This window comes from Anas acuta, chromosome W (assembly GCF_963932015.1).
Source record: "Anas acuta chromosome W, bAnaAcu1.1, whole genome shotgun sequence".
In the NCBI taxonomy this organism is placed as follows: domain Eukaryota; kingdom Metazoa; phylum Chordata; class Aves; order Anseriformes; family Anatidae; genus Anas; species Anas acuta.
In genome coordinates this window covers 2951935-2978842 of record NC_089016.1, presented here as the reverse complement: position 1 = coordinate 2978842, position 26908 = coordinate 2951935, and the positions used below count along the sequence as shown (strand labels likewise).

The 26908-nt window shown below is 46.8% G+C and overlaps 1 long non-coding RNA gene across 1 annotated transcript in view; it reads left to right on the top strand.

Annotated features, from left to right (window-relative positions):
- The first annotated feature begins 10401 nt into the window (after positions 1-10401).
- The window catches only part of LOC137847150 (uncharacterized), a 111897-nt gene continuing 95390 nt past the window's right edge, over positions 10402-26908 (top strand). Inside the window, exon 1 of the long non-coding RNA XR_011090815.1 lies at positions 10402-10992. This is a non-coding gene — a long non-coding RNA (uncharacterized lncRNA). The remainder of the gene's footprint in view (positions 10993-26908) is intronic.

Genomic DNA, 26908 nt, shown 5'->3' with positions numbered 1-26908 from the left:
CCAAAATTAGTCCATCATCCCATTTCATTACCTTTCTTCTCTTGCTCACCGTCATCCCTGCCCTTTACACTAGCATTAAAATGCTCTATTCAACCCTAGTCTTCTTGCAGACCTAAACAAAACCCTCAAACAAACAGCTTGCCCATACCCTAACCACAGACCTGACACCCAAAGCAGAACACCAAACCTTCCCACTAAACATCTGCTTAATCTCTCACCCAGAAGGGTTCATCATAGTCCCCAATGTCATACATGAACAATTATTATCCAAAGCCTGTCTTCCTGTGCATTAACCTTCTCACCTTTAACCCTTATCCTAACCCTTCAGTTTAGGTTCTTGTTCCCTTGTGGCAGGGCAGGAACCGTGAGATTGCTGTGCAGTCACATGGCATTCAAAATGAATGTGAGGGGCCATGGATTTGATCAGCTTCTAGGCCACAAAGAGAAGATGTGTGAGAATGCTCTGATGAGCTCAGCTCTGCCTCAGGATCTCCCGAACCAGCAGGAGGATTGGCCTATGAAAGGGAATGTGAGGTCAGTTCTGTCTCTGCAGTTGATCGGGCAGCAACAGGAAAGTGTCACAGAAAGGGACTGTGAGGTCACTTTTGTCTGAAGTAGCTGACAGGTCACACTTCTACCTGGGATCTGTACTTTTCAGCTGATAACTACCAGTGGTCCTGGTAGGCCAGCAGAAGGCACCTGGTTGACATGCTGACTGTGGGATCCCCTCTGCCTACACACCCAGGAGGACCCAGACAGAAATAAGGCCCAGATATGGGTTGTCCTGTCCCTTCTACTTGAGTCCATGACTGGACAGCAGCAGGCACAAGGCTTGGGTTTGTCTACACAAGAAGCTGCAAGGCCAGTAGCAGGCCCATGGTTTGGAAGATGCTGGTGAGGTGACTTGGGTCTGGTTGGCTGACAGGCCGCAAGAAGGCCAATGGGTTGGGAAGCCTACTTTAGGACTGGTTTCCACCCAGGTGGAACTTTCTTTGGTGGTAGGAAAGAGCAGGAGAGAAAAACCTGCCAGAAAATGCACCTTGGAAGGTTGACACTGGCCATGAAGAGGAAGAAATGTCCCTCAAAGAGTTGTGCCGTGGTGCTAGAGGTCACCCAAAGAATGTCTTTGATCAGACACTTTGATCAGCTTTGTGTTTGAAGGAACAGCTGGTGAGGGTTGATGAGACATCGGTGAAACCATGGAAATGCCAGGATGAGAGCAAGGTGGTGAACAGAGATGGGTGTCTGCAGGTTTCCAGGAAATAGGACAAAGTGTGGGGAAGCACAGGAAAGTCTGGAGAGGAAAAAGAGGTGGGTGCTGGCAAGAAGAGAAGGCCCCAGCAGCTCTGACTTTTTTGTCCCCTTGGATAGAGCTTCTAAGGAGATGAAATATAGTCATTGCAAGGGGGCTCGTTGCTTTCCTGATACCCTGTGCAGAGGCAGGAAGGAGTCATACCACTGTTCTCCTTATGGCATCACACTGCCCACCACACTCCACAAACCCCCAGCAGGAGCCCAGAGCCAGACATGGGAGCAGGACATTCCCTTCCAGTGGCTGGAGTCAGGACCTGGCCCTTTTACTTCAGCACAACAAACCCAGACTTTTCTCAGAACAGTGCTTTGCCTATCTGTAATCATGGCCTCCAATTATCTGCCCTAACAAGTCCCTGAGGAGAATCTCTTGGTAACAGCCCTCAGTGGGGCCCATTAATACTCTAAGTCACTTCAGCTTTTCCTTCTGACTTTACTTTCTCAAGCAATTGCATCATTCTCCTCTCGGTACTTGAGGTTCACAGACTGAGCACCAAAATCCACCATGGAACTCATTAAAATGCAGAAACACCTAAGGAACCATGTCTTCCATAGTTTTATTTAAGTTTTCAAGATTTGGACAACTAATTGGAGAGTTTTCATAGTGTAGTTAAGGAGGATGATTTCAGAAAGCACCTAATAAAAATCTCTTCTAATTTTAAAGGATGAATTTTGTTGCATTTCAGTTTTGAGCATCTTTCTTCAATTGATATTAATCCTGGGCTTCTCCTGTGAAAAAAGGAGGAAAAGCAGACTCTTGAGGTCTGACAGTGCATAGACAACCTTGCTCCTCAGCACCCCAACCCTGACATTTCTCTCATTGGCCACCTGGTGCTTGCATCGCTTTCCCTTACACCAGACATCTGCACTGAAGTCTGCAGCTGGATGTTAGAGCCCCCTTGCACCAGCTCCCACCTGATTTCCTTAGTGACCTGGCTGCACACAGGCACAGAAGGGTTTTTCCTTATTTTAAAACAATCAACAGGAAAACATGCAGCAATTTTCCAAACAGCAAAGCAAGCTCCTCATCTTGTATGTCTCCAGTCAGGCTTACCTCACTGGTTTTAAAATTAAGTAAATTTAGTGTTTTATACTGATCAATAGGAAAGTATAGGTATTAAGATTACTATTATTCCATATGATTTTAATTCAATGATAAATGATGAGGAGCTTGCTACACAAACAACTAGGCAGACTGCTAATCGATGGGCAAGCTTGAACTCAATGAAGCTCAAAGCAGAAACTGGGTCAGTGAGAGCAGTCTGAATGATCAAAGAGTAAGGGGAGGGCAAAGCAGGAGAACTATGGGAAGTGCATAGGTCCAAACAGGCAGCTAGAAAGGGGACATTTATTATGGATAGTTTATTCAAGATGGGTGGAAGTGCCTGGAAGATGAGGGAGTACACCATGATGGAGAAAGCAATGAAATGCAAGTGCTCGTGACCATCAGTATTTCTTCTCCTGTGATGAATAGAGATCCTGAAAATTTACCTGAAGAAGGATGTAGATCACTGGTGAAGGAACTGTCTTTTTGTACCATCACCAATGCAGATTACAAAAATACTTCCTCACATCATGGTAATATGTCCCACCCCATCTTTACCATCCTGTGGGTCAAGGTAGAGGGAGCTGTCAGCCAAGGTACACATTTGTGTGACAAAGAGGGGCCCAGCAGAGACAAGGAGTCAAGGCAGTGGGGTGGGGAAGGCCAGGAGAAGCAGCCCAAGGGGTGGTGCTGCTTGTGAGGACATGTTTGTGCCAGCAGCCTGAGTGGGCAGCAGCTCTGTGGAGGCGAGGGGAGGCCAGGGAGCACATGCCAAGAGCCCTCCTGCCAGCAGAGACAAGGCCAGGGCTGAGGCCAAGGGGAGAGGCAGGCCCAGGGCAGGGGGCTTCAAGGGCCATGCTGAGCTCCCTGCCCCTGCAGCAGCTGCACTGGCCCTCAGCAGATGTGCTGGCCGGCATCAATGGGGAGGTCCTGGTGTGCATCAGAGAGCAGCAAGGAGGACACTGGAGAGGGCCGCAGTTATGTGGTTGTCACTGTCCCATGAAAGGGCTGTCTGGGGGTTCCCTCTGCTGCAGCCACTGCATGGAGCATGGCAGGAGGAGGGCATGCAGGGCTTGTGACCACAGTGCAGAGCCTGACCCTGGACTCTCCATGACTGCCTTATAGGTTCTGGCAGGCTGCGGTTAGGGGACAAGTGAGGGTCCTGGGCCCTCTTCCTGCTCTGCCCAGGACAGAAAGGGCCCAGAGTGGCCTCCTCTCCCCTGCCCCTGCAGCTCTGGGCTCCCTTTGTGCAGCCCTGGCTCTGCAGCACCAAGCCCTGCTGGGAGCCCTCCCCTGCATGCTGCCACCACACCCTGATGCTGCTGTTGACCACTGTTCCGGGCACTGCCCAGCCCAGCCCCTGCTCACCTCTCCCCACTTCTATGCCCTCTCCCCAGCCCAGCGCAGCCCAGTCCAGCCCAGCCCAGCCCAACAGCCCAGTCTGGGCTGGCCCCAGGACAGTGCCTACCGCAGGCTGCTGCAGGGCTCTGGGCATGGCCACCACAGCTGTAGCCTCTTGCAAGGCACCACAGCTGCTGGGACAAAGGTGGCTCTGGGCCTCCCCAGCAACCCCAGGGCTGGGGCTCTTAGTTGCCCAGTTAAGTTGCCCCCTTAATTAATTTTCAGAGAGCATTGTATTAATCATAGAAAGGAATTTATTGAGTAAGCAACCAGCAAGCAAAACAGCGTTGGGCGGCCGGGGATTCTCGGCTCTGACAATGGCGCACACCTCACCCCCGCCAGGGTCCCTTTTTATATCTTGGTTATTCCAGGATTACGCAGCACATCCTGGTATGTTCTGCAACTGCGTGCGCTGTTGCTAGGGGGTCATCTCTGTTCCTCTGGTGGTTGTGAAGATGAAGGCTGTGGTCTTCCTCGGCATTGCGGTTCAAATTCTTTTTTATTTTTATTTGGTCATGTTGGCCCAGCATGAGACAGGAAGGCAGGATGTTGATATACAAGTTTAACAATTTATCAGGAGGTGGTTACATGAGCTTTGCAACAGTGTCTTTGAACAAAAGAGGCAACTGAGATGCAGAAGGAGAGAAGGGGAGGGGGTTCTCTTTTTTTGTTACATTAAGCAAAAGAATTTTCATAGTGTCAAGCCAAGCATTATACTGCTCCTTACTTCAGCAGGGAGCTTTCGCAACTCCCACTCCTCAAACCGAACTCCTTGTTTTTTATAATACAAAAGACAATGAACAAACATTTATGGTTTGTTCAAAAACTCTCTTCCTCTCTGCTCAAGTGTATCTAACGACTCACCGAGGCTGTCCGTGTCCCGTCGTCCTCATGGAGCGCTCTCTCCCATCCTAGCCTCATCGTGTCACCTTCCTGCTTACTGTGGACACTGGTAGGTATGGGTTGGGGCAATCTTACCTGTCCTGGAGAGCATTGGCAGCTCTTATTCCAGCTGACTTCTCAATGGGAGAGCAGCCAGGATTGTGCTGTGTTCTGGTCCAATCGCCGTGTGATTCTGGCTGAAAGAGAAGAAGCAACAAACGGAGCAGCATCCCTCTGTCAACATGGGCAGCCCCTGCCTCTGTGCCCGAGGGTCTCCAGCGACTCACCGAGGCTGTCCTTGTCCCATCGTCCTCATGGAGTGGTCACTGCCCTCCTGGCCCGAGCGTGTCACCATCCTGCTTGTTGTTAGAGGCTGGTGGGTGTGAGTTGGAGCGATCTTACTTGTCCTGGAGAGCGTTGGCAGCTCTTCCTTACAGCTGACTTCTCAAGGGAGAGTGGCAAGGATGTGCCATTCTCTGGTTCCATCGCTGTGCGTTTCTGGCTAAAAGACAGTCACCACAATACAGAGTAGCATCCCTCTGTGAACACGAGCATCCCCTGCCTCTGTGCCTGAGGGTCTCTAGCGACACACCAAAGCTCTCCCTTCCCATTGTCCACATGGAGCGGTCACTGCCCTCCTGGTCTAACCGTGACACCATGGTGGGGAATGGCTTGGGGCTGTCTTAACTGCTGTAGAGTGTTGGCATATTTTCTGGCTAAGTTCACTAAGCGAGAGAGGCCATCAGTGTGCCATGGTCCGGTCTCATCACTAGGGATGTTTCTGTCTGAAAGAGGAAAAGCACCAAACGGAGCAGCATCCCCCTCTAACCATCAACAGCGCTTGCCTGAGTGCCCAAGGGTCTCCAGCGACTCACCGAGGCCATCCCTGTCCCCTCATCCTCATGCAGTGGTCACTCGTGTCCTGACCTGATCATGTCACCATCCTGCTTGCAGTTAGAGAGGAAAAAGAAGCTGACTCTCTCTGGTTGAGGTTGTGTCTAGAGCGGACACTTGAGCGGGAGGAGCCTGCGGCCGAGCAGCCTCCCCATCAGCACAGGCAGCCGTTACAGGCCTGCCCAACCGCCCAATGTTCATTCATGTGTTCATTCACGTGTCAAACACGAACATCTAGATTCCAAGATCTGTGTCCACGCTGATGGCTTCACACGGCACTCTCAGACTGCTCCATGAATCCTTAGAGCTCTTTGAAGTATGAGGCCCTCACCCTCAGACTTTGAAGTATATTACAATCTGGATAAACACATATTGCCTAAATCAATCTCCCTGCACTGTGTAGTTTTACTGTAATATAATATGGTGGATTTTTTTCATTATTATTTTTCTTAATGGAAGGCTTAGAAGCAGGTGTTTTACTGACAGGAAGAATGAAAAGACGTCCCAGTTTTTCATTCCCTCTACAGCAGGTCAATCTTCATCAGCTGGCAGAATCATAAGAGCTCATGCAGCTCACAGAACTGCAGTGAAATATGTCTCCGGTTAGCTAGACAAGAGAAGGTTGGTGTGCAGATGTAGACATGGGTTATAGGTAAATACATGTATATCAAAAGAAGTGGGAAGCAATAGCTGTAAAATAAGGCAACCGGAGAGGAACAGCTGACAATAGGACATAGTGAAAGTGAGAAAGGAGGAAAGGAAGAGAGAAGCTATAAATCTGAGTTACGGAAGAATCACCTTTTCTTCAGGCTTTATTCAACTAAGAAACACATATTTTTGAACTGCGCTTTTCTCAGATTAGGAAAAGTGGTAAATCTATCATTTAATCAGCCATTTGGATAGTTAAGGTGCTGCCCTGTGTTTAGGCAGAAGCAGCTGGAGTGAAGATTAGACTGGTTCAAAACCGAACAGGGTGTAATTATTTCAGCCCTCTGAGCCCAGATTTGTACTTTCTATGGACAGCTGCAAGATAGCTAGAGAGCAGCTCTCTGCCATTTTCAGGTAGATAAGTGATTGTTTTCCATTTCCAAAATTAGATTTATTTTTGATTAATAAGCATCCAAACTCTTCTGTATAACCCTATCTCTGTCAGAAAAGGAGAACAATGAAGAAAAAAAAAAGGGGGGGGGGAACGACGACATAAGCAACCCAGACAAGTAAATCAATATTCCAATTCTCAACCATACAAAAGTTCAAAATACTGAAAGGGTGTCAGAAAGCTTCCAGGAATTTTAGCCCACACTGAAGGTATTGGCACCCAGAGAGGACTGACAGCATGAGTGTCTGCTTGACAAAGAAAGAACTAATCACGTGGGTCTACCATTTAAGTAACTTTCAAAGGAATAAAGGAGGCAAAGGATTGATCTTATAGGCTAACTACTGGTATACTGGTTCAAAATCCTCTGTGAAGAGAAGTTTGAGGTCTGTTCCCTAAAGAGAAAGGTTAACAACCTTTCAAAATCAAAAGAGATTGACTTTGAAGAAACACTTTCAGAATGAGATGAGAAGAGCAATTTAAAGAGTCTTAATTTTCTTTTATTGCTCAGAAGCCAGAGTTCATACAGACAAAAAAGATAAGGACTTTAACGCTTAGAGAAAGGGGAACTGAATTTGTAAATTAAGTCAATGTGGAAACCCTTTCTTTCTACACATTCAAAAAAAAAAAAAAGTGATCATTAAGACAAAGAACAGGATGAATGTGTTTTACAAATGCTAGAAACATACATGTATGTAACAAGATTGCTGTGTTAGAAACATGTATTGAGGGAAAATTATGATTACATTGGAATGACAGAGACTTGGTTAAATCAAGCTATCAACTGGGAGATAAAATTACCAAGGTATAAAGTTTGCGGGTGGGTGAGGTAAAACAAAAGTAATGAGGGAGGGAGTAATTTACGTACAGGGCAAATACTGAATAAACAGAAATAAATGACACTAGGATTTTGGCTGACACAACAGGGACTATTGGAAGTAAACTGAAGAATGAGATATGGAAAAAGTTAGTCCTTGGACCTTGCCAGAGACTTTCAGGAGAGGGTGAGAAAGCATATCAGGAAACGTTTTTACAGATGAAGGAAGTCTGTATCGAATCCAGCGTAATGATCCAGTGGAGGAGTTCAATTACCTAGACATTTCCTAGGAAAATGTTAGTGGGAAAAACTATTAAGCAAGCATGATTATAAGAGTAATACAGGATTGCTTCCTTACGGAATATGCTCAAAAGCTACTCAGGCCACAGGAAAAGGGTAATGTGGATATAGTGACTAGAAATAAACTAGACACAATGAATACAGTGAAAGCTGGGAGGAGTATTACAATAAATATGTAGTGCAGTGCATGTGGTTGCAATGCCATTAAGACTGGGGGGGTAAGTTGCACTTGCATGTTAAATAAAATCAGACCCTCACTGAACATTAAATAAATTAAAGGTAGCCCAAAAGAATCAAGCTTCACCAAAGGAAACGCAGGGAAAAATCTGAGATATATTTAAGAACATATTTTCAAAATACAAGACATTCATCAGGGATGAAGCCAGAAAAAAAAAAAAAAAAAAAAAAAAGCAAAAAACAAACGAACAAAAATCTGCAATTGTATCAGGGAAGTGTAGTGCTTTATCTAGTCCCATTCATTGAACAATAGGAAAAGAAAGATCTTGTGGCCAGTAACACACGTTTGAAACAGCATAAATTCCCCATGACTTATGAGCCCATCTGTTTTGCTACTGGTGCTGGAAGAAAAATGTGAGCAGATGAGAAGGGACTGCAGATGAAAAGTAGAGACTAGGTGTGAAAAGAGAAATGATACATGTTTAAATAGATTCTCTGACATTTCCCTGTTTCCAGTGAATGAGGTTCACAAATGACCTTGCTGCCACGCACAAAGCCTAATAGCGAACCTCCACAGCACATTACAGGCAGACACTCATGCCAATGTGATGAACTTAGATTCAAGACCATATTTTGGCTAACAGAGATTGGACTCAGTTCTCTGAGGAAGCTATTTCTTAAAAAAAATAAAAAAATAAAAAAAAAAATAAAAAAATTCATTTTATAAAAAGTAATTGCATTTATTATTTGGAAGTTTAGACACAAAAATATTCACACATGCAGTAGTTAAGTCAGGTTAAACATGTATTAAGTAGCAATCTTAGTCATCATTCTGGCAACTAAGACCGTGTATCTCAAAACTCTTCATCATATATTGAGTTAATTTACTCTTATTAACCTCCTTGTATGGCTCAGTTTTAGCTGCTCTCCAGTTTTCTACAATTGACAGTTGACAATTTGTACAACTGGCCATTGCATGGACTTTTAATAAAAACAACAACAAAGCATGTGTGAGTTTTACTGATCTAAAAGTCAGTTTCCATACAGTTTTATCCCTGCATCTACCTTTGGATCTGTAGATTTTGCATGTCCAACTTTTAAGTCAAAGTTTGATATAAAATTTTGGTTCTCTAAGTAGCTTCTCAAGGTCTCAAGCTCATCACCAAGTTGATGATTAAATAGAAAAAGCAGTTTGTAATCCTTTCCCTGAAAGGAACAATATTTTAGGGGAAAAATAGCAAGGAGTAGATACATGCATAAACACCATGGGTCACAGTGTGGCCACCTGGATTGCTATGTGACCTGAAGTGTGGGTATGTGTGCTCTGCCTTGCTTTTCTCCTTACACAGTGTGGTGGTTTTACTCAGCTGGGCAGCTGAGCTCCACCTCAACCGCTCTCTCACTCCCCCTCCTCAAAGAGGAACAGGGAGAAAATACAATCAAAAGGGCTCAAGCGTTGAGATAAGGACAGGGAGAACGCGCAGTAATTATTGTGATTGGCAAAACAAACTCAGCAGTAAGATTTATTGCCTATTACTAACCAGCTAGAAAAGCGAGAAACAAAGGAAAGAAACCAAAAGCACCTATCCCCCCCATCCACCCTCTTCCACCTCCTCCCCCCGAGTAGCACAGAGGAGTGGGGGAATGAGGGTTATGGTCAGTCTATAGTGCTTCTCCACCTCTCCTTTTCAATCACTCTTGTCCCCTGTGCTGTGGGGTCCCTCCCACAGGATGCAGGCCTTGCTGAACTGACCTGGCGTGGGCTTCCCACAGGCAGCAGCTCTTCAAGAACTGCTCCCACATAGCTTCATACCATGGGGTCCATCCCTGAGGAGCAAACTGCTCCAACCTGGGTCCCCCACAGGCAGCAGCTCCTACCAGGTCACCTGCTCCTGCGTGGTCTCCTCCACGGGCTGCAGTGTGGAACCCTGCTCCACTGTGGTGCTCCATGGGCTGCAGGGGGACAGCCTGCTTCACCATGGGCCTCACCACAGGCCACAGGTGCCTTCTGCTCCAGCACATGGAGCACCTCTCCCCCTCCTTCCTCACTGACCTTGGCACCCGCAAGGCTGTTCCTCACTCCTCTCACTCTCCCAGTTGCTGTGTGGCGCAGAGTTGTGTTTTTTTCTTAAATCTGTTCTCACAGAGGTGCAAAACAACATCACTTACTGGCTCAGCTCTGGCCAGCAGTGGGGCCCTTGCTAAACATGGGGCAGCTTCTAGATCCTTCTCACAGAAGCCACGCCTGTGGCACCCTAACACCAAAACCTTGCCACGTAAACCCATGACACAGCAAGAGGCTAAGACTTCATCTTCCTGGAACTACTCAAGAAATGAGAGTATCAGACAATTAGAACAAACGTTGAGGTTTGAAAGCCTGTTGCTCTAAGGATTGAAGCCTATTTTTAACATTTTAGATGTTGCTTGGCATTCATAGAGCAGTGTTCAATGGTAGTGTTATAAATGATGAGAACTGCTTTGTATCAAAATTGCCTAGCTTTGGATTATTTACTAGCACAAGAAGGAGAAGTCTGTGGAAAATTTAGCTTTAGTAATTGCTGTTTAAAGATTGATAAAAAGGGTGTTTCTTCCTAGTAGCTGATAGAATGTTATGTTCTGGTTTAGGATGAAAAGAATGTTAATAATATGCTGATGTTTTAATTGTTTTTAATTGTTACAGAGCAGTGCTTACACCAAGCCAAGGACCAAACCAAATTCAGCTTCTCACTGTCCTGCCAGCAGGCAGGCTGGAAGGAGGGCCGGACTGCTCGGGGTTAGGTTGGGCATCGGACAGCAGGTGGTGAGCAATTGCATTGTGCATCACTTGTTTCGTACACATTATTACTAGTAGTACTATTATCATCATTATTGTTATTATTATTATTGTTATTATCTTCTTGTTTTTATCTCAACTCACAGGCTTCACTTTCCCATTTCTCTCTCCCATCCCAGAGAAGGAGGGGGGGGAGGTGAGCGAGCAAGCACAAACCTGGAAGGATATGGAATGGGATTTATTTTCATGGCTGCCTGGTGGACCATGGGTTAAAAGAGTGTTATTTTTATTGTTATGTGGTGTAAAGATGTTATTGTATATATCTTGTATGATACCTTGTCTTACATTATTCATACACCGGGTGATAAATAGTACATTGGTAATAACTTCGTTAAAAAAGGAAGGGAATATGTCAATTATGATGCTTAAGAATTGGACCCTCCAAGAACAGACTGATAAAATCCAGTTAACAACAGAAGAGACACGAATTGTTGATATTAAAAAGAAGATAAGGGACTGTGAGGAATGTGTTAACAATTTGTGTCCATAAAGAACAATTCTGTTTGAATCCTGTCTGCCTCTGGGCCCTGCACTGGCAATTTAGTTCTTGAACCACAGATGCAGTGTGTCCCAGTCTCCCCCTCATTCTAGTCAATTTATCACGTCTTCAGAAAACACTCCTTAAATTTATGAACCTGTTTGCTTTTGTTATTCTGGACTTCTATTTCTAACAGTTACAGCCTTTTTCCTGTCTTCTTCGAGATTAACTTAACACTGCTATAGATGTGTCTGTGAATGGCTGGGGAAGAATGTTTTAATTACTCGTGAAGCGTCAAATAAGAAAGCTGTTTGTGTTTGATGTCTGGGAGTTTCAGAACAACTGATAACAACTAGTGACTGTTATGGGATACTATGAGGATCCTTGGTATCTGGCCAGGGGGGCCAAGAGATTAAGAGGAAGAAAAAAGAAGCTGAAGGACGGTTGGGAGACAAGAACTGCAGAAAGTGTTCCATAAACTTGGAATGGTGCCAAGTGAGTACAAAGAGGAGAGGAAGACTACGAGCCTTCAGCATGAAAGACCCCTAGAGACCCCCAGAGGAGACTGATGCGCATGCTCCAGTAGGAGGGACTGGACCCCGGAAGGTAATTATAATAATATATTTTTTTAGAAGTAGTAATGAATATGTATTAGTCTAGGTGCATAAAAATCAGCTGCTTGATGTAACTGGTGTGCGTCCAGGTGGAGTGGAGACTCCCGGTGCACCCAGCGCTGTTTGCTTACCTTTATTCCTTTATATTCTTTTAATAAATCCTATTTTTTTATTTAATCCTAATTTGAATCCTGAGCCATTTATAACAGAGAAGAAAAGGGGAGCAAAAGAGCAATCCAGCTGAACACCAGACTGTTGTGTTATCCAAGCATCACTACAGATAACATATTCTGCCACGTCTCTTAACACGTTAAGGTGACCTGGGGACTTTAGAAAATGAAGCTTTGTTGTACTCAGTGGGGACATCTGCAAAACTGATGTAAACTACATTATATTTTAACACCACTAAGCCTGTACTTCTTAAGAAAGGCAGGTGATCAAATGGCTGCTCTTTTTTTCTAAGGCAACATCATAGGTGTATTTTGTGGAGAAAGCAGGGTCTGTGGAGGTGTTAGGAAGTGCTCTTAACTTCACCAACAGCATCTCTGGGACCTTAATTGGCAGAGCTGATGAAAACCGTTGTGTAATTTATGAAGAGCTTGTACAGACTCAAGCAGGGAGACTGCTTCCTCCTTTTTTTTTTTTTTTTTTTTTTTTTTGACATCATTGGCTAAGAATCTTTTATTTCATTTTCTTTTCCATTGTCTGAAATCTGAAGAGAGTAACACTCTTGGCAAGAACAACTAATATATTTTTGCAAAGAGAGAGGAAGGAAGGAAGGAAGGAAGGAAGGAAGGAAGGAAGGAAGGAAGGAAGGAAGGAAGGAAGGAAGGAAGGAAGGAAGGAAGGAAGGAAGGAAGGAAAGAAGGAAGTCCTACTGTACTATTATAGTCGTTTCTCCGTCTCTCTGATGAACTCACCAAACAACCCATGTACTACTGCTGCATCTGTTAATTTTCATGCTAAGAAAAACATCTCATTTACTCATGACATATACAACCCCTAAGAGAAGTTGTTGTGGAAGATTTTATTATATAACTTCCCAAATACTCAGTTTCTGAGCCAAGTCTGTCTAAACAGAATATAATACATAGCAGATCTCTTTTTGATTACCATTTTAACTATATTTTTAATTTTATGAACATGTAGGAATGAAAGTACTCATATTAATAAACCTGTTAATAATGAAATCTCTTCTAAGAAAATTTATAGATTCTGTAGTGATATAAAAATGCTTTGAAAAGTCTGAAAATACTTTTTTTTCTTTTTTTTTTTTTTTTTCCCTAAGATGAGGAAAAATGCTGGTGTCACTAGATCTGGAAGTGGTAAAAGCCAGTCATTTTCTTCTGAATTCAGAGAATGAGCTTAGCTGCAGGTATATGAAATATAAGAAATTATTTTAAGGCCTGTAATGTTTTAAGCTAATCACAAGTAGTAAGAGATCAGCAACCTGGATACTTGGGCAAGATCAGTAGTGTCTGAAGGAGAGAGAGACAACTGCTTGGTGTAGAAACATGGGTACATCTACAGTTAGTTACAGTCATCACCAAGTCAAAATAGAAAGCCACAAAATACAGCTGCTTTTACTGCGACTGTCAAGGAGATTAAGGAGGAAAATAAATAAATAAATAAATCTTCACTTTCCATCTCTGAATGTAGCCCTGTCTCTAATTAGTTTTGTTGTTGTTGTTGTTGTTTGACTATCTGTAAAACTCTTCACAACCTCTCCACAGTGCAGCAAAGTTAACTGATTCTTGTCCACTGCTACCATAATCTGTTTTGGTTTACTGAGAATGAGCAGCAAAACTCTCAGTTACTGTGAATAATAATAATAATAATAATAATAATAATAATAATAATAATAATAATGATAATAATAATAAATTGAAAGAAAGAAAGAAAGAAAGAAAGAAAGAAAGAAAGAAAGAAAGAAAGAAAGAAAGAAAGAAAGAAAGAAAGAAAGAAAGAAATGAAAAAGAAAAAGAAAACGAAAAAAAGAAAAAAATGTTGTATTCACAAGCACGGAGAGCATCATTCTTTTCAGTGTTATCCTTTCAATTTTACATATGATGGTGGTGTGACCTGTTTTCTCTATGGACCCACCCAGCTAGCCACCTGACTGAGCCTGCAGGGCAGCTGAGTGTATGGAAATAACTTTCCCCAGAGTATAATCCCATCTAAAGGACCACATGGCCCAATTTGTCATACAGTAATGTTGCTACTCTTCCCCACTGAACAGTCTCTCATGCGATGCAAAAAGCACACAAGTATGAAAGGCTCAATTCTCTTTTTGGGGGGCCTATGTAACTTCTAGCTGAAACTATTAGATTTTACTAATTTAAAGTGTTGCCCAACAAAAAAGTCAGACTTGTAGTCTAAGACAGAGCTGTGTATAATAAATTTAGCACGGGTTTTTGTTTCTGCTGCTGATCACACAGACCATTGGAAAGTATCACAGAATCACAGAATTTCTAGGTTGGAAGAGACCTCAAGATCATCGAGTCCAACCTCACAGCTAACAGTCCCCACTAAACCATATCCCTAAGCTCGACATCTAAACGTCTTTTAAAGACTTCCAGGGATGGTGACTCCACCACTTCCTTGGGCAGCCTGTTCCAATGTCTAACAACCCTTTCGGTAAAGAAGTTCTTCCTAATATCTAACCTAAAACTCCCCTGGCGCAACTTAAGCCCATTCCACCTCGTCCTGTCTCCAGGCACGTGGGAGAACAGGCCAACCCCCACCTCCCTACAGCCTCCTTTAAGGTATCTGTAGAGAGCGATAAGGTCGCCCCTGAGCCTCCTCTTCTCCTGGCTGAACAAGCCCAGCTCCTTCAGCCACTCCTTGTAGGACTTGTTCTCCAGGCCCCTCACCAGCTTCGTCGCCCTTCTCTGGACACACTCAAGCACCTCGATGTCCTTCTTGTAGTGAGGGGCCCAAAAATGAACATAGTACTCGAGTTGCGGCCTCACCAGAGCCGAGTACAGGGGGACGATCACTTCCCTAGCCCTGCTGGTCACACTGTTTCTGATACAAGCCAGGATGCCATTGGCCTTCTTGGCCACCTGAGTACACTGCTGGCTCATATTCAGCTGACTGTCCACCATCACTCCCAGGTCCTTCTCTGCCTGGCAGCTCTCCAACCACTCATCTCCCAGCCTGTAGCTCTGCTTGGGATTATTGCGCCCCAGGTGCAGGACCCGGCACTTGGCCTTGTTGAACTTCATGCAGTTGACCTCAGCCCATCGGTGCAGCCTATCCAGATCCTCCTGCAGAGCCTTCCTGCCCTCGAGCAGATCGACACATGCACCTACCTTGGTGTCATCTGCAAACTTACTGAGGGTGCACTCAATACCCTCGTCCAGATCATTGATGAAGATGTTAAAGAGGACCGGCCCCAGCACCGAGCCCTGGGGGCCGCCACTAGTGACTGGCCTCCAACTGGACTTGACTCCATTTACCACGACTCTTTGGGCCCGGCTATCCAGCCAGTTTCTAACCCAACGAAGCGTGCGCCAGTCCAAGCCAAGAGCAGCCAGTTTCTTGAGGAGAATGCTGTGGGAGATGGTGTCAAAAGCCTTGCTGAAGTCAAGGTATACCACATCCACAGCCTTTCCCTCATCCACCCAGCGCGTCACTTTTTCATAGAAGGAGATCAGGTTCGTCAAGCAGGATCTGCCTTCCATAAACCCATGCTGACTGGGCCTGATTGCCTGCTTGCCCTGCAAGTGCCGCAAGATGACTCTCAAGAGAATCTGCTCCATGAGCTTCCCTGGCACTGAGGTCAAACTGACAGGCCTGTAGTTCCCCGGGTCTGCCCTCCGGCCCTTCTTGTAGATGGACGTCATGTTTGCTAGCCGCCAGTCAACTGGGACCTCTTCCGATAGCCAGGACTGCTGATAAATGATGGAGCTTGATAAATGATAAATGATGGACCTTGGCCAGCTCCTCTGCCAGTTCTCTCAGTACCCTTGGGTGGATCCCATCCGGCCCCATCAACTTGTGCACATCCAAGTGCCATAGCAGGTCACCAACCAGTTCTTCGTGGATAGTGAGGGCCACATCCTGCTCCCCATCCCCTTCCACCAGCTCAGGGTACCGGGTATCCAGAGAACAACTGGTATTGCTGCTAAGACTGAGGCAAAGAAGGCATTGAGCACCTCCGCCTTTTCCTCATCTCTTGTCACTAAGTTTCCCCCCGCATCCAGTAAAGGATGGAGATTCTCCTTAGTCCTCCTTTTTGTGTTGATGTATTTATAAAAACACTTTTTATTATCTTTAACGGCAGTAACCAGATTGAGCTCCAGATGAGCTTTGGCCTTTCTAATTTTGTCCCTGTACAGCCTCGCAACATCCTTATAGTCCTCCCTAGTGGCCTGTCCACTTTTCCAAAGATTATAAACCCTCTTTTTTCTCCTAAGCTCAAGCCACAGTTCTCTGTTCAGCCAGGCTTGTCTTCTTCCCCGCTGGCTCATCTTTGGGCACGTGCGGACAGACTGTTCCTGTGCCATTAAGATTTCCCTCTTGAAGAGCGCCCAACCTTCCTGGACTCCTGTGCCCTTCAGAACCGCCTCCCAAGGGACTCTACCAACCAGTGTCCTCAGCAGCACAAAGTCAGCACTCCAGAAGTCCCATACAGCGGTTTTACTGTTCCCTTCCTGGCCTCGCCAAGAATAGAGAACTCCACCTTTTCATGGTCACTCTGCCCAAGACAGCTCCCGACAATCACATCCTCCACCAGTCCTTCTCTGTTTGTGAAGAGAAGGTCTTGTGGGGCACCACCCCTGGTAGGTTCACTAACCAGCTGCGTCAGGAAGCTATCTTCCACGCTCTCCAGAAACCTCCTAGACTGCTTTCTCTGGGCTGTGTTGTGCTTCCAGGATATGTCAGGGAAATTGAAGTCCCCCACGAGAACAAGTGCTGAAGATTTTGCAACTTCTGTCAGCTGCCCCATGGCCAAAAAGTGCCCCATGGTCGAAAAACCCAAGATTTCTGTGTTGGCACCAGCCCCAGAGCCACGTGTTTAACAGGTGGGCTTTCTGCATCCTCTCTGTACCCTTCCCTGCCACCGTAGGGATGGATGAAAACACCACCTGCACTCCCGCTCCATCCACTAACCGTCCCAGCCCCCTAAAGTCTCGTTTGATAGCCTTCAGGTTTCTCTCTTCAATGTTGTCACTGCCCGCCTGGACTATCAAAAGAGGATAATAATCAGAGGGGCGTACCAGGTTGGAAAGCTTCCTGGCAACGTCCCTGACCCTGGCCCCGGGGAAGCAGCAGACTTCCCTACAGGTAGGGTCAGGCCGACAAATAGGGCCCTCTGTTCCCCTAAGGATAGAGTCTCCCACAACAATAACTCTTCTGTCTTTCTTGGTGGAGGCAGTCCTGAGGCGTGGAGTCGACCTCCTCGCCCTAGGCATCTTCCTGGGAACACTTGCTACCTCTTCCTCACCCACTGGTCTCTCGAGATCCAGGGCCTCAAACCTGTTGCATAAGGGCACCTGGGAAGGTGGGGCCGGAAGGGGAGGGCATCGCCTGCGATGTCGAGCAGGGACCTGTTTCCATTCCTCCCCAACTCCCAGATTCCCTCCTTCTGCCCGATGGCTACAGGGCAGGGGGTCCACCCCCATTTGGGGTGTCTCACCTCGGTACCTCTCCTTGAGGCCCTGCAGGGAGTCACTCCACCAGTCTATCTCCCGCTCACACTCCCTGATATCCCTCAACCTCTCCACCTCCTCCTTGAGCTCCGCCACCATGCAGACCAGGTCATCCACCTGCTCACACCTCACACACACAGTTTCTCTGCCTCCCGCTGATGGCAGCAGCAGGCTCAGACACTCCCTGCATCCGGTGACCTGAACTGCTGCATTCTTTAACAGGCAGTCGGTCTGGGTGTGTACCGACTTCCTGGAGAACGCACTGTGCCTAGTGGAGACCATTGTCACTTAGCTAAGGGCTGTCGTTAAGAGGTGTTCGTATTGGTGGGGGAAAAGCTCTGCCCTTCCTGCTCGCCCAGCCTGCGCTAACTGCTGCGCCACGCCCTGTTTGCCCATCCTGGTTGCTCGCGCTCCCTAGGGGCTGCTTTTGAATGGCCGGGGAGGGAGCGCTGCTGGCTCCACCTTCGCCTCATCAGCCTCCCTCACAAGGGCTGCCGGGTCCTGGCGGCTCCCTGAAGTAGGCTCGATGCTGGAAAAATTAGCCCTGCCTGACCCGATCCCCTGCTCCGCTGCAGAACGCGTCTGCCCTGGAGCCGATCGCCTCGGCAAATGGCACTACCTTAGAAGCACTACCACAATACCACAGTCAAACTGTTGATTCATCTGGTCTCATATCCTGCCTCCAGTGGAGGTCAGTGCTAACTGCAGCAGAGGAAGGCAAAAACAACCAGACAGTTTAATGAGGATACTATTGAGGATTCATCTCAAAAGAAAAAAAAAAGTTGTAACTGGTCTCTAATGAAGACAGAGTGAAGGTGTTTTCAGGTTTAATTTCTCTGTCAAAAATGTTTTCTAGTGCAGAACATTTGTATGAGTCTTTGACCAGTCAGTCTCCAGAAGCCATTTCATTCTATCTACCCTTTGTATGCTTGCATTACTGTTCTTCATTCAGTGTCTTCATCTACGGTGACACTGCCCTCAAATTCAAGCAAAAATGCAATGAAGGACTTCTATAGAAAATTCAGGAATCAGAGCTTCAGGCTGATGGAAGTGATTCAACTGGCTGCCTCTCATTAAATGCGCAGAGAAAGAGCTGTTATGCTTCTTTAAATAAGCTGTTCTTTCAAGAGTAGAATAATAAATAAATAAATAAATAAATACATAAAAATGCTCCAGTCATTAGAATTTTCTTTCCAAAAAGGAAAACAGATCAACTTATGTCAATGCACAGTCAATCATCATAATAATAGTACCAGCTCGAGCAGATCAGAACTGAAGGATAAAAATATATTTTGTTTGTTGCCTTCAGGGGGCAGTGGTGACCTGGTTCAGGAACGGCACGGCGACCAACCCCAGGCCACTCGGTCCATCGGCTCACAGACACCAATGTGGTGGATGGCAAATGGCATTTATTGTTGAGTCACATGGGCTTATATACCCGAGGCCCATAGCGTCACTTCCGCTTGCTTACAGCACAGGCCACACGCTACTGTCCATCAAGGGAGGGGCTCCACCTTTCCGTACATCGCGACATCTTCCGGCCACCAGACCCTAACTACCCACATTTGTTTTGTTAAATGATTTGGTAAGGGATAGGTTTGTTTTGTTTGTTTGTTTCATAAATATACATGAGAACAAGAGGAAAAGGAAAGGGAAAAAGAATATATATCCTCATTAAGAAATATTGGGCTAGAGTTTAAAAAAGAGGAGGAGGAGGGAGGATGGTATTTTGGTTCCCAGTTCAGATGAGGCTCTGGTGTGCACAAGAAATGTTAAAATAGATGAAGCCTCATGAGCCTGATTGAAGCTGGCATGTAAACAGCTACAACACTCATAAGCTGCACATAGCTACTCCAGTCAATAGGTCACTTTCTAGGCCTGCTTACATTACTTGAAGTACTCCCTACTTCATCTAAATGTTTCCTAGGCTCTCATACCCAAAGTAGGCTGTGAAAATGTTCCTTTCTTTCATCTATCTAAGCTGCCTAAGTAAAAGCAGAGAGACGCCTCTATTCCGACCATGTCCCATTGCAAGGCCTACAACTAAATCCATCTGTAAGAGAATTAAAGATCCTGCCCACTTCCATGTGACCGTCCTACCAGGAGACAGGAGCCCAAGGCTGTACTCAAGCATCAAGCACATGTAAAGCATTCCTCACAAGCATTTCAATTTGAACAAGGGAAGAAAGCATGCTTCAGTCCTCCAGCTCAAGCTGAGCCACCATGCCAGTAATGTCAGGGACATGGAGGCTCCACAGAGAGCTGAAAAGGGAAGCTCTGTTCCAGCTTAATAATATAGATGGATTGTCCTGGAAAACAGGCTGAGTGGCTCCCTGGGAGTGAGTGGGGATTAGGTGTTTATAACTAAACATAAGTAAATTGAGGGAGGTTCAAACCCACCATAGAGGCTGTACATCCTCCTTCAAGTCTTGAAGAGCTTTCCAGTTAGAGAAACAGACAGCATCTCCCCTGTGAGAAAGACAATTTCAGAGAATTTTGCCTAACCCCCTTTAGAATCTTGAAACACTTATCAGTGTGCCCTACCAATTCCATGTACGCCCAATACAACCTCCCACCTGCAAGGTAAAAGCAGAGCCCAGACAAGCACCAGTAGACCCATGAGCCGGCAATGGCAAGACACTGCTGTTACTTTGGGGCTGCTAGCAGAAGAAAACCCTGGGAAAATTGCTCAGAGCTTTTTTTTTGGCTCTGCCCTCCATGGATGAGATAAAACAAGGAGGGTTTTGGTAGGGGGTGAGCTATTCCACACTTGTGCTTAGGTGGGAGATTAGAAACAAGCCCAGGTGTTTGCACCAAACCCAACACACACACACATCCCAGAACAACAGGGACCGCACTATCATGACCCACCTGCACAGCCATGGGCCTCCTGCTGCCTCCTGAGAGCCTGAGGCACAGCTAACCTCAGCAGAGCATCCCCACCCATCTCCTCCTTGAGTCCTGTGACATGACCACATCCATGTTGCCTCACCTGCCTCCTCCAAGACCAAGTGATTGCTGCAGGACCTCTCATGCCCTGCCCAGCCTCATGAGGTCAAACTGCTTCAGTTAGGTGACTAGACCACAGGGATGCAGGATTTGGGGATTAGGTGCTCAGGTTAGGCTTTAGGGATTAGATCTTGCCTTCCTGGGTTAGTGGATGGGCAGAGTATTAGAGGGAGGCCTGTGTTTACTGCTTTGGGTTCTAGTCTGTGTCTAGTGTAGAGACTGTGTTATTTGTTGGGATTTTTTTCAGGGCTCTGTTGAGGAATCATGTTAAGGCTGAAATTCAATGATAGGGTCGAAAGGCTGAGAAATAGCATGAGAAATGAGCTAAGAGTGTATGGTAAGGCCTTATGGATTTAGGGTTTGCAAACCCATGCCAGGTGAGGTTTAGGGTAAGGAAAAGAGTAGTGGATTCCTTGCAGAGAGAGGGATAGCATTTAGATGTAGGGGTAGGGCTTACGGTTACTGCTTAGAAATATTGCCAGGGCTTGACCTGCATGTTTTCCTAGTAAGAGTTGCAGCAGCACAGCCTTGCCTGAACCCCTCTCACCTCTTCCAGATCTTTCCTTTCTGTTAGCCAAGTCACTCTTCTCTCCCCCAAATCTCCCACCTTTATTCTCTCAGCTTTCCCCTGGTCTCCCCAAATGTGTCACCCTGTTGGGGGCAGCTTTCTGAAGGCCTTTATGACCTCAGAGGCTCTGCCTCCGTGCTGTTGTCCAGCCATGTGCTGGGACAGAAGTGACCTCACAGCCAGCATCCACAGAGCTACAAGGAGGTGTTGTGCTCAGCAGGCCTCTTCCCAGCCCATCCAGGAATACCTGCTGTAGGGGATGCCCTGCACGATTCCTCATGTACCCTGCAGGCCGAGCAGCTCATGCTTCAGAACGCCTCCCACATGTCTGGACTCACATTTCCCTGGGAGTTCTTCAGCTCCTTTAGGGAATCCTGAAGGAAATGACCACCTCAATATGCAAAAAAATTATCAAGTACTGAGTGCACATGTTAGGGAAGGCCTTTATGACCTCAGAGGTTCTGCCTCCCTGCTGTTGTCCATGCAGGGGCTGGGACACAAGTGACCTCACAGCCAGCATCCACAGGGTCACAAGGAGCTGTTGTGCTCAGGAGGCCTCTTTCCAGCCCACCCAGGAGCACCAGGTGCATGCCGTTCACAGTCCCTTGGGTTCTCTGCCTGCCAACCAGCTCATGCTTCAGAAGGTCTTCTACATGTCCAGACTCACGTTTTCCTCATGCAGCCTTTAGCAACTCCATTGCATCCTAAAGGAAATGCCCACCCATGTGTGGGAAAGTGATTCAAGAACTGAATATTTACTTTAGGGAAACATAAGTTTTAGGCAAATTCTGCAGAGAAGGAGTTGGTGTGACAGTTACGATGGCTAGGATTGCTTTATTCAGATGGTATTCTAGGGGACCGTACCTCCAATGGGAAGTGAACTTTAGACTCTCTCTGTCCCACTGGAATTCATGGCACCCTTAGGGAACAGCTTATGGCACTTGAATTTACTCAGGTTCATCTCACCACACCCACATCGGGTGCAGTCTCATATGGACAAGGGAAATATGGACTCCTGATGTAGTCATTTAGTGTCCATATCCAAAGGAAGAAACCGTCTGTGTGAGCTGAAACGAAGGCCCAGTGCTGGGAACAGTGGTTGCAAGGGGCTGTTCTTGGACCGTTGGCCTGAGGCAGCATCTGCCAGGGTGTCCAGAGAACAAGGTCCAAACCCAGCCCCTGCTCTGTTGGTCCTCCCTGACTCTCCCAGGAAGACAGCCTTTCATGCTGTGGATACAGGCCGGTGAAGTCAAAATCTCATGGGTGCTGGGCACCAACAGGCAGGAATGGAATCATCCCTCCCTGCCTAAAATATGATCCTGGGACTCCTATCTTATCTGCCTGAGCCCACAGAGAAACAAGCAAAGCCAGGAGCCTCTTTCATGTCTGTTGCTTTGAAATATCCATGACAGCATCTTTGGGAGAAGAGCTGGGCTTTCAGGCACTGCCCTGAGCAGATCCCCTTTTATACTGGAGATGCTGGTATAGAGCAAGCTGTGTTAGAGAAGTGCCTCTGTCCTCTCCCTGCCTGCAGACACAGGACTGCCCGCAGCAGCAGGATGAACAAGTAACAAGTGCAATCAGTCCTTGCAGCAACACAAGAGCTCCATAGGAGAGTGTGGGAGGTGAAATGGAGAGCTGATTTGGACAGACCAAGCCCTGGGGCTCCCTGGCATTGCTGCTGTGCCAGGACTCTTTTCCGCTCAACCTCTGCACACAGCCAAGTGCCACCACCTTTCTCTGAGGAAGCATCTCAGGCAAGAAAGTCACTGCAGGAACCATCTTTTTATTTAAATACACATTAAATATTTAATTGCCCATTAAATACACCTCTTTTATACCAAGTCTCAGAGTCACATGAGACATTCAGTAGCGAACTGGAAGAGGAAATAAAAGGATTTTTTTAATTTTTAAAATATATCACCACATAAGTAAAGCAAAAAGAAAAAAAAAAAAAAAGCAAAAATAAAAAAAAAATAAAAGAAAAAAAAAAGAAAAAAGAAAAAAAGAAAACAACAAGATCTTCCTTGGCCTTTAACGAGTTACATTAAGAGTGATATGAAATGGACATGCAGTTATTTGCTTCTCAAAAACTCCAGTCATCACTTTCCACACTGCATCCTTGAGCTCCTTGTTACTCATGCTGTAGATGAGGGGGTTCACTGCTGGAGGCACCACCGAGTACAGGACGGCCAGCCAAAGGTTGAGGGGGGAGGAGGACATAGAGGGGGGCTTCAGGTAAGCAAATGTAGCAGTGCTTATGAACAGGGAGACCACGGCCAGGTGAGGGAGGCACGTGGATAAGGCTTTGTGCCGGCCATGCTGCGAGGGGATCCTCAGCACAACCCTGAAGATCTGCACATAGGACAGCACAAGGAAAACAAAACAACCAAATAATAAACAGACACTAACCACAATAAGCTCTTCTCTGAGGTAGGCATCTGAGCAGGAGAGCTTGAGGATCTGGGGAATTTCACAGAAGAACTGGTCCAGGACATTGCCTTGGCAGAGGGGGAGGGAAAAGGTATAGGCAGCGTGCAGCACAGAATAGAGAAAAGTACTGCCCCAGGCAGCTGCTGCCATGTTGACACAAGTTCTGCTGGCCATTATTGTCCCGTAGTGCAGGGGTTTGCAGATGGCAATGTAGCGGTCATAGGCCATGATGGTGAGAAGAGAAAACTCTGCTGCGACAAAGACAGCAAAGAAAAAGACTTGGGTAGCACAACCTGCATAGGAAATGGCCCTGATGTCCCAGAGGGAGTTGGCCATGGCTTTGGGAACAGTGGAGGAGATGCAGCCCATGTCGAGGAGGGCGAGGTTGAGGAGGAAGAAGTACATAGGGGTGTGGAGGCGGTGGTCGCAGGCTATAGATGTGAGGATGAGGCTGTTGCCCAGGAGGGCAGCCAGGTAGATGCCCAGGAAGAGCCCGAAGTGCAGGAGCTGCAGCTGGCGTGTGTCTGCAAATGGCAGGAGGAGGAACTCAGTGAGGAAGCTGCTGTTGGACATTTGCTGCCTCTGGGTATGGATGCCTTTCCCTGGAGGAAAAATAGTCACATTAGTGAGACTTGTCTGAGTAAAACTGCTACTGTGTTTCAGAGATTCCTCCTCAACAAGATACACTGTGTCTTCTTTATGAGCTCTGTTTTATTCTCTCTGAGGTGCCTCAATGTCCAGGAAGATCCTCTGAGGGTTTAGCAGAAGTCAGTACTGCCCTACAATATCCGGTGAAGGGCGCTGGGGATGAATCTATGGTGCCCAATAGCCAGAGGCACCTCTATTTTCAGGTTCCAAGCAGGACATCCAGCAATCCCATGAGGAACACTAAAGGTGGTGTTGGTGTTCTCTGTAAGGAGAGGGGTGTGAAAAGAAATTCTGAGGCTCTTCATCAACCTACAGTTCTCTTTCAGTGTCATGCTCTGAAAGCCTCAGTGAAGGACACAGCCTGACAACTCCATTATCATGCCCCATGACTCTCCTTCAGGGCAGGTAAAAGAAATGAGAAACACCAAAGATTTCCTTCCCTTCCATTAGTGCATGTGCTGGTCTTTCCTATTGTTCTCACCTAAGGTTGCCCCTGGGGTGCTGTGGATCTGTGAGTAGTCTGAACAAGGCAGCAGCCTCTGGACACCAGCAGGACCCTGCCCTGCTCCTACCAGCCACAGCTTCAGCCCACAGCTCCCTGGGCAGCTCCCCCGGCAGGCTGAGTGCTGAGCCTGGCAGGCAGCAGAGGTCCTGCCCCAGCACACTGCCCTGGGGCACAGCATGGACCCTGCTCGGCACCACAGCCCTGGGCACCCTGCCTGCAACCTGGGTTCACAGCCTGTAGCCAGCCCTGTGAGAAGGAAACCTCATGTCCTGCCCTTCTGACAGCTTAGGCAGGAAATAATTGATCCAGGAAACAGCCCCATCCTCTGCACTGGAGAAGCCAGTATATACACCAGGAAACCTATATTACTGTAGTTTAGAGCCACAGCTCCCTCGGGACTACCAGCCATGGAACTGACAACTGTAGAAGAGACCCCTAGGATACTTACATCTTCATTGCCCTGCAGCCAGAGACTTACCTTGTTCAGGGCTGTGAAGATTTCTCCCGCAGTGAGCTCTCAGCATCCCCCCTCCACACTGCCTTTAACATCTCCTTCCCTTCTCTCAGCTACCTTTGTCCCCTGCAGGCAGTGCCCCCAGCCCTGCTGCTGTGCTGTGCAGAGGAGCTGCTCCTGGGCAGAGGTGTCTCCCTGCAGCACTGCCCCCTTGCCAGGAGCTGCCCTTGGCCCCAGGAGCCCAGCTCAGCTCAGCTGCAGAGCTCCATCCCAAGGCCTCACTGTCCCTGCCCTCTCTTGTGTCCCTTGAGATGTCTGTCACTGGGCCTTCAGGGAACCAACTTTGAAACAGGCTGACGCAATCCCCTATGATCCCTTCGTCAGATGAGGAGTGACACTTACTTTCAGCAGTGTCATTTCTCCTATCAGGAGGAGTTGCATCAAAGAATCACCTTGTCCTCTTCCACTTTTAGGCAGAACACCCAGACTGTGACTGGCAGGAATCCCATTTTCCCAAGCTGAGGCAAGAGATCACAAGGACTCAGTTGAGACATCTCATCCTGAGTTTGTTGTCTTAAGGCTCAAATGGGGCCCAGAACTTTCAATACAAAAAGATGGGATTTCTCTTAACTTCTTCTCAAGTACAGCACCTCTGAGGTGCCAGACGTTGTATAAGATAGATTCCACGAGAACTTCAGAGACTGGAAATGTAAGTATTAGCATTTTGTCAGGGTGTGCCTCCTAAAAATATTGCCTTCCTTTTTGCCTTTTCCCTAACATGGGATCTTTACCTTTAGCTAAAAAAATATATTAAACTCCCCTATAACATATCTTTCTCATCCCCCTCTAAGGGACATCTCCTCTCTGACTTCTCTTCTCCAAACTAAACAAGCCCCGCTCTCTCAGCCTATCCTTCGATAAGAGATACTGCAGTCTCCTCATCGTCTTTGTAGCCCTCCTCTGGACTCTCTTCAGTAGTTCCATGTCCCTGTACTGGGACAGTTCCATGTTCCATGTACTGGGAGTGCCAGAACTGGACACAATACTCCAGTTGAGGCCTCACCAGGGCTGAGTAGAGGGGGAGGAACACCTCTCTTGACCTGCTGGCAACACTCTTGGAAATGCACCCCAGGATACCGTTGGCCTTCTTGGCCAAGGGAACATTGCTGGTGCAAGGGAACATTGCTGACTCATGGCTAACATGCTGTCTACCAGGACTGCCTTGTCCTTCTCTGCAGAGCGGCTTTCTAACAGGTCACCGCCCAACCTCTACTGGTGCATGGGGTTATTTCTCCTAGGAGAAGGACCTTGCACTCTCCTTTCTTGAACTTAATGAGGTTCCTCACTGCCTTGCTCTACAGTCTACTGAGGTCCCTCCAAATGGCGACACAGACTTCTGGAGTATCAGCCCCTCCTCCCAGTTTTGTATCTTCAGCACATTTGCTAAGGTTGCACTCTGTTGCATTGTCTAGGATCAATAAGTTGAACAAGACTGGACCCAGTACTGATCCCCGGGGGACAGCTGGGGATGTTCAGCCTGGAGATGAGAAGGCTCCAGGGTGACCTCATTGCAAATTTTCAGTATTTAAAGAGAGCTTATTAAAAAGATGGAGGACATTTTTTTTCTCAATCACTTAATGACAGGAGAAGGGGGAATGGTTTTAAACTAAAAGAGGGGAGATTTAGGTTATGGGTGAGGCTCACATGGGTTTCTTTGTGGAACTATTGGAGAGTGTCCAGAGAAGGACTACAAAGATGATGAAGGGCCTAAGGGGTAGACGTATGA